This window comes from Triticum aestivum, chromosome 5A (assembly GCF_018294505.1).
Source record: "Triticum aestivum cultivar Chinese Spring chromosome 5A, IWGSC CS RefSeq v2.1, whole genome shotgun sequence".
Taxonomy (NCBI): Eukaryota; Viridiplantae; Streptophyta; class Magnoliopsida; order Poales; family Poaceae; genus Triticum; species Triticum aestivum.
The window spans coordinates 327,391,824-327,405,098 of NC_057806.1; positions in this window are offsets into that span (position 1 = coordinate 327,391,824).

Here is a 13,275-nt window from a genome sequence, read left to right on the forward strand (position 1 = left end):
AAGAGAGCGGTGGGAAAGACAATCCATGGGATCCCAAGTCATCGTTTCTCTCTAGAGCTTGTTTTGTTAACTCGCGGGATTGCGAGGTTGACAAGTATTCATGGGTACCTACACAAAAGAGACACAAACCAAAGAAATTGTGCGCGTGGTAAATGTACACATCATCCATCATGATGTGTATGTGCACGTGTGAGTTAGCACAAGATAATCATCGGTCAAAGAAATTGATGCATGGTATAAGAACATGTCACCATCATGACAAAATAGTTATTATGTATGACACGATGGGGATGCAAATTTAGCATACAAGTATATGGCATATCAATAGCATGTTTATTCATGGGGAGCATATGGTGCACACAAGTATTGGGATCATGCAATGGATGGGATGGATCAAAATCTCCTAATATGTTTGAGGAAACTATGGGGGTCTCCTCATGAGAAATATTGGAAACATCATATGGAGAAAATGGACAACATCCAAAACAATGCATATCCGAAGCTAGGTGGTCATGGCATGGCATATGAGATAAATGATGCAAAGGAAGCATATCAATATCATCACAAGAAAAACAAATGCCAATAACCATGGGCTTGTCATCTATGCCATATGTGCAAATTGGGTTAATTTTAACGGCATATGCATAGTCACTATGAAGAGATTGCAAATATGACATGTGACTGATCTCATGCATAGCATATGACAAGTCAAGCGGATTGACAAACATGATGTGACCAAGAGAATTAGCACAAGAAATCCTATGTAACATGGCATCACAACTAATAGACTCCACATGGCAATCATCACACTCGTCATACATGGGTAAATCATCGCATGGGGAAGTCACACTACATGAAGCATGGTAATAGGGGGATCAACATCATGCAAGCAATCAATGTCATGAATGTCCACTAGTGGGACTAGAGCATCACCTTCACCTATGTTACCTTGTTCATTCCACTCAAGTGGTGTAGGTGAGGTGGGAAAGACCAAATGGTGGTCATCTTCATCTTGATGGAACCATGTGGGGGTGCATCATATTCCACCATGGCCATCGTCTTGTCCAAGGGGAGGACGAAGTCATCGCGAATCGGCGCGTCATCATAGATGGGACCTAGCACCAAATGAGAAGACACAATAGAGGTAGAGGTCAAGTCGTTAGTGTTGAAAGTGGCCTCACATGACCTATCAACTATCTCACTCTCTCTATGTGGTGGTTCACTCACTCCCTCAAGGTAGGTGCACTCAATCTCACGTATGGTGGAGTCACTCATCTCACTCAAGTGGTGGGGGTTGTGGCTCTCCTCACATGGGAATTGTGGAGACACATCATATATGGGGCTAGTGGTGAAGTCACTCTCACTCTCAATATGGTGGCTAAAGTCACTCAAGTCATCATATGTCGCCATGGTCGAAGGGGAAATCCCATGCTCAACCATCTCGTCGTCGTTGCCATGCATGAAGGCCGAAGATGGCACATCATCACTCTCGCCTCCTAAGATGGAAGCATCATCCTTGCTCGTCACCATGTCGCTCGCCTCCAAAGCTTGGTCTTGATGGTCTCCGTAGTCGTAGTCGTTGCCGCACCATCTTGAAAAAGAGTCGAAGTAGACTCGGCATCATCAATGCCACAAAGAGGGATGGCGGTGAAGTAGAATTTGGGAGCATCGTCTTGGAGCTCGTCGGGCTTGGACATCGTGGTGGTACTAGCCTCATGCTCGTTCTCATGGAGCTTGGTCATCGCGAAGTGAGCTTGGGGTGGAGAAGGTTTGGCCTTCATGAGTTCTTGTTCTGCCTTGAGAGCACCAATGTAGTTGTCGTCGAGGGACTTGTAGTTCTCAAGGAAGATCGTCTTGGAGATGTCGTTGTGCAATCCCATCATGAAGTGGAACTTCATCTAAATGGGGTCGTCCACGCCGGCTTGTCGCAAGGCAATCTTCATCTCCTTGAAGTACTCGTTGATGTGTTGGAAATATGCCCTAGAGGCAATAATAAATTAGTTATTATTATATTTCCTTGTTCATGATAATAGTTTATTATCCATGCTAGAATTGTATTGATAGGAAACTCAGATACATGTGTGGATACATAGACAATACCATGTCCCTAGTAAGCCTCTAGTTGACACTACTAGGAAAAGGGCTATAGATAGGATTGACACTAATGGCGCACCAGGGAAGTAGTGCGCCACTACTATATACTAATGGCGCACCAGTTGGTGATGCGCCATTAGTGTGGAAGACACTAATGGCGCACCAGAAAACTGGTGCGCCACTAGTGATAATTTTTTTTTCATTTTTACATACATACTAATGGCGCATCCTACCGAAGTGCGCCATTACTAGTTCTAACTAGTAATGGCGCACCAGACATGGAGTGCACCAGTACTGAATTTTTTTTCTTTTTTTTGCAAAACTACTAATGGCGCACCGCCTCACAGCGCGCCATTACTAGTTTAAACTACTAATGGCGCACCCTGTAAAAGTGCGCCATTAGTATATTTTTTTTACTTTTCTGCAAAACTACTAATGGCGCACCACCTGCAGGTGCGCCATTAGTAACCAGGGTTACTAATGGCGCATTTGCAGGTGGTGCGCCATTAGTAACCTGGGACCCCAACAAGATATTTTGGACAGCCCCACACCTACCCACTCACTTTCCCCACTTCATTCCCTCCACCTCCTTCTCCAAGCTTTCGGCTGCCTCCTCCTCCTCACCTCATTTCCACCATAGATTCATCAAAATTAAGTGGTGAAATTACCTTTTTTTGATAGGTAAGTAAGGGGAAAGCTATCTTCATGATGTAGATCTACTTTTTTTCTCCCTAGCTCGCTCCAACAACATGCACATGCACTTTTTGTGGCCTAGCTAGATCTATGTATGTTTGTGGTGTTGCATGTGTTTGTGGTGTTGCATATATGTTTGTGTTTGCAGGTACCGGTATTTGAAATGCGATAGTTGCCAATATTTTTCTGGAATGTTGATTCATTTCTGTTTCGGTGAGAATTTTGGCACTATGCATTCTTTTTGGTCCTATTTTTAGGGAAGGTCATGCCAAATTTTTTCTTGGTTCTAAAATATCGTTTTTCTCTACCCCGCAGGCGACCATGGTCCGCACGATGACTGAAGGCATCGTGAATAGGTTTTTGAGCTCCGCGAAGGCCGAGATGCTTCAAAAGAACGAGAGGGAGATAAGATGTCCATGTCGAAGATGCAAGCTGAAGAGCCTTATTGCGGACTCGGATTCCGGGCAGGTGCGGGACCACCTGCTCTTGCATGGTTTCATGGATGGCTATCGGTGGCAAGGTGATGAAGATGACTATGAAGTCGTCCATGGGGGCCGGGCAAGAAATGAGGAAGGGCAACAAGACAAGTACCACCGCGGCGAGGGCGGGCGAGAAGACGAAGAATCTCCAGGACATGATCACGACGGTGATGCTGTACACAGTCATCATGTAGAAGATGTCGTACATGATGATGAGAAAGATCAAGACGAAGGGCATGATCATGAAGATGAAGATGCCGGAGCAGACGACGATGGAGGCTGGGTGTAGGACCCTCATATTCAAGAGCTGCTTCTCAAGAAGACGGATAATGCAAGAGCTGCCGCCCGAGAGAAAGCCAAGCTGGATCAACTAGAGGTAGACGCGGTTACTCCATTGTATGAAGGATGCAGGCCCGAGGATACCCACCTGAAAGTAACGCTCATGGCTCTGGAGATGAAGGTAAAACACAAAATGACCGACGCATGCTTCGACGAGAACATGTCATTCTGGCACGAACGTCTTCCCAAGGGGAACAAGTGCCCGACCAGTTTCGAGGAGGCGAAGAAAATCGTGTGTCCTCTGGATTTACCGCACGTGAAATACCATGTGTGCATGAACAATTGCATCATTTATCGGGACGAGCACGCGAAGTCTACCATATGTCCGGTGTGCGGTGTCACTCGATACAAGAAGAGGAAGAAAGCTCCTCGAAAATCGGTGTGGTACTTTCCGATCACTCCTCGTCTACAGCAGTATTTCGCAGACCCTAAGGTAGCAAAGCTCCTGCATTGGCACGCGGATAGGGAGGAGAAGAAGCGGGAAGATGACGGAAATGATCCGGAGATAAATAAAAAAGACAAGATGCTGAGTCACCCTAAGGATGCGAGCCAGTGGCAAGCGTTGAACTTCGAATACCCAGAATTTGGGAAGGATCCAAGGAACATCGTGCTGGGCGCGAGCACCGATGGAGTCAATCCGTTTGGCAGCCAGAGAAGCACACATAGCACGTGGCCTATGTTTGTGTGGATGTACAACCTTCCCCCCTGGTTGTGCATGAAGAGGAAGTACTTTCACATGAGTATGCTAATTGAAGGGCCGAAACAACCAGGGAACGACATCAATCTATATCTGGGGCTGCTGAAAGAGGAGCTAGAAACGCTGTGGAAAACGCCAGCCAATACGTGGGACGCCACAGAGAAAGAATATTTCCCTATGAGAGCCGCACTGCTCACGACGGTGCACGACTATCTCGGTTACGGATATCTCGCAGGGCAGGTAGTCCACGGATTTTCTGGACGCGTAAGGTGCATGGATGACACAACGTATCGCCAGCTAGATAGAGATCCCGGATCTTCGAAAACCGTGTTCATGGGACATCGAAGGTGGCTTCGCGACGATGACCCGTGGAGGAAACGCAAGGATCTGTTCGATGGTGAAACCGAACCCCGAAAATGCCCGCGTACGAGGAGCGGCGAGGAAATAGACGAGCTGTTGAAAAATTGGAAAGATTGCCCACTGTCGGGAAAGAAGAAAAAGGCGCCAGAGCCGGGAAAGAGGCGAAAGGCGCCATAGCCGCTGCTGAAGGTATGGAAAACGAGGTCTGTTTTCTGGGACTTGCCGTACTAGAAGATCCACCGTGTGCCTCACAGCCTTGATGCCATGCATATCACGAAGAACGTGTGCGAGAGTCTGCTTGGTACCCTGCTCAACATGCCAGAGAGGACCAAAGATGGGCCGAAAGCAAGGGCAGACTTGAAATCAATGGGCATCAGGTAGGAGCTTCACGCTAATGATGATGATGATGATGATGATGATGAGGCGAAGCAGGACACAGAAACTCATCGCAAAGGCAAAAAGTCCAAGAAGACCGGAAGTGACTACCCTCCCGCGTGCTTCACTCTAAGTCAGGAGGATATCGAGCAGTTTTTCACCTGCCTCATAGGAGTAAAACTTCCTTACGGTTACGCGGGGAAGATAAGCAGATACCTAGACCCAGCAAAGCAGAAGTTCAGCGGGATGAAGTCTCACGACTGTCACGTGCTGATGACGCAGATACTTCCAGTTGCAATCCGTGGGATCATGGACGCGCACGTCCATGAAACGCTATTTGGCCTATGCAACTTTTTCGACGTCATCTCTCGGAAGTCGATTGGCGTGAGGCAACTCAGAAGGCTACAGGAAGAGATCGTGGTGATACTATGCGAGCTTGAGATGTACTTCCCGCCTGCATTCTTCGACGTTATGGTGCATCTGCTGGTCCATATCGTGGAGGATATCATCCAACTCGGGCCGACGTTCCTGCACAGCATGATGCCGTTCGAAAGGATGAATGGTGTCATCAAAGGATGCATTCGCAACATGTCACGTCCAGAGGGAAATATAGCCATGGCTTTCTGACCGAAGAGTGCATCTCCTACTGCACAAATTATCTAGGCATCGAGAACCCCGTTGGTCTGCCCGTCAACAGGCACCTCGGCAGGCTCGCTGGATGGGGTCATCGTGAGGGTCGCCGCGAAATGCATGTCGACTTCGAGGGTTGACTCGCCGACTTTGAAAGAGCAAACCTAGTCGCGCTACAACACATAGACGTGGTCGATCCTTGGGTGGTAGAGCACAAAACCTTTATTGAGAAGACGTACAATGACCGAGGCCAACAGAGGACGGACGGAGATATAATAAAAGAGCACAACTCATGTTTCACGCGTTGGTTCAAGCAGAAGCTTCTGTCGTACCCTTTACATGAGGATTCTTCCGCGGAAGAACAACTCATATTTGCCTTGTCACAGGGTGCCGAGCACAACCTGATGACCTATGAGGCGTACAATATCAATGGCTACACATTCTACACCGAGGACAAGGACATGAAGAGCGATGGTTATCATAACTCCGGGGTAACGATGGAATCCTACACCGGTAACGACAAGGACAGATACTACGGAAGGATCGAGGAGATCTGGGAGCTGAGCTACGCTGGAGAGAAGGTCCCGATGTTCTGTGTCAGATGGGCCAAGAGCGTCCTAAAAGAAGACCGGTATTTCACCACCATGGTTATACCCGAAGCGAAATCCAAGACCGCGGGCGCAAACGTCACCGCGAAAAATGAGCCATGGGTACTGGCTTCCCAAGTGGACCAATGCTTCTTCATTACCGACCCGTCAAAGCCCAGTCGTGTTGTCGTGAGGAGAGGCAAAAGGAAGATCATCGAAATGGATGGAGTAGCCAATGAGCAAGACTTCGACAAGTACGGTGACCCGAAGATCGAACATGACGATGACGATGAAGTAGCAGCACACACCACAAGAAGAAGCAGGACCACCCTACCTAAAGGACGTCCGTTCCACAGAAGAACTCCATTTGCGAAAAAGAAGGGCAAGAAGATTGTGAACAGATAGCTAGCTAAGATCGATTGCATTTAAATCGTAGTCTTCATTTCTCGATTGTATTTCATGGGCACTTTTTGATATCATGAATATTTTTAAATTTCACGAGCACTTTTTGAATTCATGAGGACACTCGATCTTGATCCCCCTCCACCGCCGCCGACGAGCACCCGGCCCCCCGCACCCTCCCCCGCTCCACCGCCGCCAACGGGCACCCCCCGCACCCTCCCCCGCTCCACCGCTGCTGCCGATGATATTTTCAAGTAACAAATTTGAATATATTTTTAAAAAAATTATTACTGTTTTTATAAAAAAAATTACTGTTATGATTTAAACAAGTTTGAACATATTTAAACACAAATAAATATCAAACAACATTTAAAATGCAAAAAAAAATATTGCGGAGCCTAGGAATCGAACCCAAGACCTGGTGTGTGTGCTGCGTGCTGACCAGTCGGGCTAGTGGGCGGGTTCTGATGTGGATTGGGTTAGGTGCAATATAACCTGTGCTTGAACTGTAATAAAAAAAATTCTAATAGCGCACCGCTGCGGGGTGCGCCATTGCTATCTAAAAAAAGATTTCTAATGGCGCACCGCTGCGAGGTGCGCCATTGCTATCTAAAAAAAGATTTCTAATGGCGCACCGTTGCGGGGTGCGCCATTGCTATCTAAAAAAAGATTTCTAATGGCGCACCGAGGTGTGGTGCGCCATTAGTAAGCTTCCCCCTAGCTATCTCCCTCTCCCTCGCCAGATCCCCTTCGACCCTCTCTCCCTCGCCACCAGATCCCCATCGATCGATCGACCCACCCCCAACCCAACCCCAGAAGCGAGTGAGCGACCGCCTAGGGTTTTGACCGCCGCCGTCCGCCGTGCCTCATCCTCCCGTCTGTCGCCTTCGCGGCTCCGTCGCCCCGTCACCCTCGCCGCTCCGTCACCCCGTCGCCCTCGCCGCTCCGCCCCAACCAAGGTGCTCCCTCCCTCCGCTTCTCCTCTCCCCGCCCACCCCAAGGTTGCTCTACAATTCTTCCCTTCCATCTGGTAGCTAGGTCTAGGTCTAGCTGCCACCCGACCCGACCCGACCCGACCCCGGTACGTAGTGGTGAAGGAAATGGGGTAGCTCGTGCTAGGGATTCTATGATTATCTTCTGCTAGGGATTGTTTATTAGATGCAAATCTGTCAGTGCTCTGCCATATTCACTGAATTCCCTTCCTTCATGGGAATGATGCCTGCCGCTAAATTGACTTTACTTCCATTTGACTGCACTGCATCCATGATATCATCTCTTCTGTTTATTACTGTCAGCTGGAGTAGAGTAGAGTTGAGTAGATGCATATTATCCAGCGGCAGGACCAGGGCAGGTAGTGATGAATCTATGTACCCTTTCCTTTGTATAAGCAACACCTCACCTGACATGGCATGGGACTAGTGTCTGTCTACGAGTATGCTGCTGGCTGCTAAGGTTTGGCTTCTACCAAGCAGGCCGGTGATTTTCTTTCTTTCTAATAAAACCCTGAACCAGAGCTCAACAAAATATGCCTCATGGTAATAGCCATGAAGCGACAATCTGTATGCTCTTAACTGTACGCTGTTTGCAGTCACCAGCTTCTCTTCTGTGATACACTCCTCAACCACTCGGTCCTGGATACTTATTCTTCTTGTGTTTGCTTTGCTTTGTTTGAAAACTCAAGCACTTGGCAGCAGCTAAAGTTCAGATATGTACATGTCGTGCGTGTCTCCTAGGACGGCTGCATTTCCTCATTGCTGAAATTTGCACATTTGTATGCTGTCCTGACTAGCTCGTTTCTCTATGTTGGATTGGAAGGGTGGCTCAGATGCAAACTTTTTATTATTTAAGATTTCTTTTCTTTTAGGATTTATTTTCTTCTAGGACTAGGTTTTATTATTTTTCTGTTGTGATTGTTTTTTGAGCTCTTTATTTTTCATTTCCTACTATCCTTATGCTAATTATCTTAAATTGTTATGATGTGTGTAACATGATTAGATCTTGGATTTGCTAGTGGACTTTGGGAGTTTCTTAGCCAGCTTGGTGACTCCATATTTTTCACTATTTCAGCAAGTCTTTTGTAAGCATTAAACTTTCAGTACTACATTTCTATCTTATGTGTACAAAAAAATTGTATAGAAATATGCTGAATTTTCTGCTCTAATTGTTGCTCAAAGAAATTTAGCAAAAAAATGGGGTCCTGGGAGACGCCGCTGCTGCTTGAGGCCCTTGAGAGGCCTTTCATGTCGTGATGATTTTGCAGGTACCCCGAGAGGCCCTTGAGTTTGCCGGAATGTCGATTAACTTCCGTTCCGGCAAATTCGGGTACTCCATATGTCCTATTTTCAGCAAAGGTCATGCTGAAATTTTTCGTGAATTTTAGCATGACTTTGCTAAAAATCGGACATATGAGGTACTTGCTACTAATGCATGGGCCGGGGTATCTTAGTACTTAATTAAGTAGGATCAACTACCCCTTTATTCTTGCTGCATTAAACCATAGGTGGCAATAGAGCCAAGTGATTAGGCCCAACTTAGAAATTCTCCTCAGCATCGATAAACCCTAGATGATAAACCCAACATAGGTGGCAATAGAGCCAACTAATTAGTGCCAAGTGATTAGGCCCAACCTAGGGTGCCTCGGCATCGATAAACCCTAAATGATGAAAACTTATCATTTAGGGTGCCTCGGCGTCGACAAACCCTAAATGATGAAACCTTGGCTTTTAGGGTGCCTCGGTGTCGATGAGAACCTAAATGATGTACGCTTAGACTTTTAGGGTGCCTCGGCGTCGACAAACCCTAAATAATAAAAGCTTAGCTTTTAGGATGCCTCGGTGTCGACAAACCCTAAATGATGAGACCATGTTCTTGTTCCTTGACAATAACCAACTTTTTGACCAAACTTTTTTCCTATTTAGAGCGAAACATGGCCCACAACGATGAGGCCGGCGGTTCGGGCGGCAAGCAATTCTGGGAGCTGTCCCAGGAGTTGGAGGAAGAACCTCACCGCTATGAGGACACCACGGAAGACACCGATCCTGACTACACAACCCCTAGTGGCGTTGGGGATGACACCACTGATGATGGCGCCGCGGATGCCACCACTGATGATGGCGGCGCACGCACAGATGGCAGCCAACCGAAGAGGCAACGGAAGGACCGGCGCCCGAACGTGCTCGGCACCGTCAGGGAGGAATTTACTGAAGTGAACTCCGACGGGCATCCGACGACGCCCAAACACATAGTCAAGGGGTACTCGATTTAGCTCGGGTGCATTCTCCGGAGCACCGCCTCGATCAACACCGAGAACCTAAGGCATAAGGACCGAGGGAATTTGCGCAGCCTCCTCTTCACGAAGCTGCACGAACGATACAAGTTCCCCGCTGAGTTCGCAAACACACGCCTCTCGGGTAATAAAGTGAACGGTGCCGCCCTCACGACGATGAGCACGGCCCTGTCTACTTGGAAAAGCACGGTGAAGGCAATGATTGACAAAGGTGATAGTTATGAGAAGATCAAGGCGAAATATCCTTTGATGAGCAAAGATGACTACAAGGAGTTCAACATCAAGTGCGAGAGCCCTGCAACCTCCGAATCAAGTCAGTGGGGGAAAGAAATGCGGCAGTTGAACATAGGGGTCCACCAACTCGGTCCCGGCGGTTACAGAGTGGCGGAGCCTGTATGGGACAAGGAGGACACAGAGCGTGTCGAGCAAGGCCTACCGCCCCGCTTTGAGAAACACAGTGACAAGCAGACCAGGAACTTTCTCAGGGCCCGGTACAAGGAGGACCCGGTAACAAAGGAGCTTACCACGGATCCGAAGACCAAGGATCTTGAGCTTGTTCTGGTAAGGAATACACCCCCGCGTAATTAGCTCCATATGGTTGCATTCTAATTAATCCCCAATATTTCTAAATGGTTCACGTTCCTTCCGCAGGACAAATAAAGCAGTAGCACGGGGTCGTCTCAGAGCTCCCCTTTCGACACCCCTTTGAATAGGGCATTGAACGTAATGAAAAACAGGGATAAGCTCAATAACCCGACATCAGCTGGTCGTGTGGCCGGCAAAGGCTTGTCCACAAAATGGTCGTCATACTATGGCGCTGGTGGGCGAAAGGAGAAAAAGACCAGCTCGGAAAGCCAGTCGCGCGAGGTTGAAGCACTCAAGGCGCAAGTGGTGCGGATTCCGGAGATGGTCCAAGAGCAAGTGCAACAACAACTAGGATCGACGCTTACCGGCATTATGCCTACCTTGATTCATGGGATAATGACGTGGATTGCGGGTGGCCAACAGGGGCCGCCCCCGATTCCCAGCTTCACGGCCAGCAACTCACACAAAGCGCAGGCGGCGCCATTGGTGTCTCTGGCGGCGGCGGTATTGGTGTCTACGGCGGCGGCGCCATTGGTGTCTCCGGCGGCGGCGGTATTGGTATCTCCGACGCCGGCATTGGAGCTTAATGCACCCGGGTGTACGCCTGCCGGCACCTCGCCAGCAAGCGGCCCCTCCGTCAGTTGCACGCCCGCCGTTAGCGGTGCCTCAACATTAGCCGAGCTCGACGGCATCACGGTAACTAAGCCTCTCGGCCGAGGACTTCATCTCCTTGCCTTTGACTGGGCATCCCTGACGCCCTACATGTTTTTGCAGGGCGCCGCCAATGTTCCTTGCACTCTCCTGCACTTCGTGGGTGGCGAGTTGGTCGATGTCCCCAAGGGCAGAATCGTTCAACCGGGCAACCCCATGTTCCACGGTAATCCGATGCCACCCACAATGTATAGGGTTGAAGTGGTTCGGGTGCTGCCAGGCTGCGATGAGTTGTTACCTCTGATTCGACCCGCTGGGGCCAACGAAGAAGATGAGATGACCCTTAGCGCCTACGTAAGCTGGCCCCTGCTTTGGCCGAAGAGCCAGATTCGTTTGGGGGCGGGGGACACCACCCCACAGACAAGACCGCCAGTCGTGCCGGTGCCAAGCCATGGCAAGAACGCTGCAACGCTACCGGACATGCCGGGCATCCCTATGGCACAGGATCCGGACATGCATATGGCACAGGATCCAGACAACGACGATGGTACATTTACCAACGTCGATAAGTACTTTGCCGAACATGGGTACGGTGACGAGTTCTGTGGGCCTCCTTCTCAAGAACCCAAACAAGACGACCGCGGTCTAGCTGGTATGACGGAGAAACCCAATTGCAACAGGCGTCGTCTGGCGTTCAGTTCTCAGGAGACGCCTCCAGCTGCCGCCTTCACCGAGCCTCAGATGGCGGAGGTGCCAAATATTATCAGCCCCAACACGCTCAAGAAGGCGGTCTGTGAGGAGAACTCGATCCCATTACAGCAGATCAAGAAGAAGGGCCGGAAACGGCTGACTAAAAAGGCCGTCGGTGCGAGCCAGCCGGCACCGAGTACGATCCATGCTCAGGACGGGCCACCTTCACCTAAGGATATCTCAAGGAGGGTGCATGTGGCGGGTAGGGTGATGCTACCGGCAAATATGCTCAGTGCTGCAACCGGTGCTATGCGGAGTCTGCACGACAGTGTTCTTTCTTTGGAGAAGCAGCGTCTCAGAGAGAATGATGTGGCGTACCCGGTTTTCGTGGCCAAGGTGCCAGAGGGCAAGGGCTTTGTGGATGGCGCCATCGGGGGTACGATCGTCCTGCGGTTTGATGACATCTTTGCTATGTTCAACCTTCATCCGCTGCACTACACCTTCGTTCGGTTGTTTTTGCTGAGTATGGAGATGCGGATCATTAGAGACAAGACCCCGGACATCGTGATCGTCGACCCCTTCTACATGCGTGCCAAGCTCTTGAGCAGCGCTGGGGACTGCCAAGTCGTGAGTTCACACCTCGAAGACGTCATTCTGGCAAACCCAGATAAGGATAACTTCCTTGTGCCTTACTTTCCCGAGTAAGTCATCCCTTAACCGCCCCGTAACATATGATTTCTTAGATTTCGATCGTTCTTTTTTTCTTCTAACGATGCGTGTTCTGTGCAGTGACACACATTGCACACTCATCCTCTTAAGCCCGAAATATTCCATGGCCACGTATTTCGACCCGAACCGTAACTCCAAGATAGACTACACAAATATCAAGAAAGTTCTTGATGATGTTCTCCCTGGCTACGCCAAATCTGGAGGCACCTTCATCAGGGCAGTTCGTAAGTACGGCAAGCACGTGTTCGCCCACAATACGACGTTCTGCTGCGTCAAGCAGCCGCCTGGCGGTCAGAAGGATGCCTACTACGCCCTCCATCACATGCGGGCGATCATAAGGGACCATCATCACCTTCTTCTACCAAATAATCTCAAAGATTGGGCTGCGAGCTTGTCGGCAATCCAGGACGTGGACACCAGACAAGAATTCTTTCGCATCTAGTCGGAGTTTGCGAACATCATCCATCAAGATGTCCTTCATACCTCGGGGCAGTTCTTCCTCAGATATCAACCGTCCAACATTGAGATAGACGGAATGCTACAAATGCAGGCTGACAACGCCTGCGATTTCATGACCATCACGACAGACGGCGGCTTCATCCACGCTCCTGTCCATGAGTCGAGTCGAAAGTAGTGATGTGTAGTTCTGAAACATTGATTGGCTCATGTTGTAATTAA